This window comes from Arachis duranensis, chromosome 1, assembly GCF_000817695.3.
Source record: "Arachis duranensis cultivar V14167 chromosome 1, aradu.V14167.gnm2.J7QH, whole genome shotgun sequence".
NCBI lineage: Eukaryota > Viridiplantae > Streptophyta > Magnoliopsida > Fabales > Fabaceae > Arachis > Arachis duranensis.
In genome coordinates this window covers 67,815,571-67,817,163 of record NC_029772.3, presented here as the reverse complement: position 1 = coordinate 67,817,163, position 1,593 = coordinate 67,815,571, and positions in this window count along the sequence as shown.

Here is a 1,593-nt window from a genome sequence, read left to right as displayed (position 1 = left end):
ATTGCTGGACTTTATTTTATTTTTTTATTTTAAATAAAAAATTTAATCTTATAATTTAAAAATTCAAAATTAAGAAATTTAGTTTTTGTAAAATTTTTATTTTTTAAAAAATATTTTTGTTATTTTTTTATTTACCGGATAATGCTACACCCGACAGTTGACTAAATTAATTTTAAAAATCCAAAAATTTTCAATTTTTTATTTTTTAGATATTTTTGGAATTTTTTATTTTTCCACTATTAGAAAAAAATTATTTTTTGCTTTAAAAATTAAAAATTAATAATAAATTTACATATCTGTTGCTTACTAGATATTGTTAGACTTTATTTTATTTTTCTAATTTAAATAAAAAAGCTTATTCTTATAATTGAAAAACTCAAAAATAAAAAATTTAATTTTTTCAAATTTTTATTTTTTAAAAGTATTTTTTATTCGCATATTTACCATCATAACTAATTAGTTTAGTTAGTTTTAGCTTAACTTCATTCATTTTCTTTGATATAAATGGACAAATTTGTTAACTTTTCCCTATTTACTAGATATTGCTTGACTTTATTTTATTTTTCTAGCTTAAATAAAACAATTTAATCATAAAATTTAAAAATTCAAAAATAAAAAAAATTAGTTTTTTGAAAGTTTTATTTTTTTCAAACATAATTTTTTATTTTTTTATTCACTGGATAATGGTACACCCTACAGTTGACTTTTTTTGCTCCACTTGTTCACAAATTAAGAATTAATTAATTTAAAAATTTAAAAATTTTTTTATTCTTTGGATATTGTTGGAATTTTTCATTTTTCTACTATTATAAAAAAATTATTTTTTAGTTTTAAAATAAAAAAATAATAAATTTACCGATTTTTTGTTTACTTGATATTGCTAGACTTTATTTTATTTTTTTAATTTAAATAAAAAAATTTAATCTTATAATTTAAAAATTCAAAATTAATAAATTTAGTTTTTTTTATTTTTATTTTTATAAAAACATTTTTGTTATTTTTTATTTACCGGATAATGCTACACCCGACAGTTGACTAAATTAATTTTAAAAATCTAAAAATTTTCAATTTTTTATTTTTTAGATATAAATCTAAAAATTTTCAATTTTTTTATTTTTTAGATATTCTTGGAATTTTTTATTTTTCTACTATAAGAAAAAATTATTTTTTGTTTAAAAATTAAAAATTAATAAAAATTTACATATATGTTGCTTAAGGGATATTATTAGACTTTATTTTTTTCTAATTTAAATAAAAAAGTTTATTCTTATATTTTAAAAATTCAAAAATAAAAAATTTATTTTTTTCAAATTTTTATTTTTTAAAACTATTTTTTTATTCACCGAATAATGCTACACCTGGACAGTTGACTTTTTTTCGTTGCACTTGCTCAAAAATTAAGAATAAAGTAATTAAAAAATATTAAATTTTCAATTTTTTATTTTTGGGATATTATTAGAATTTTTTTATTTTTTTACTACTAGAAAAAGAATTATTTTTTTAGTTTAAAAATTAAAAAAATAATAAATTTATAGATCTGTTGTTTACTAGATATTGCTTGATTTTATTTTATTTTTCTAGTTTAAATAAAAC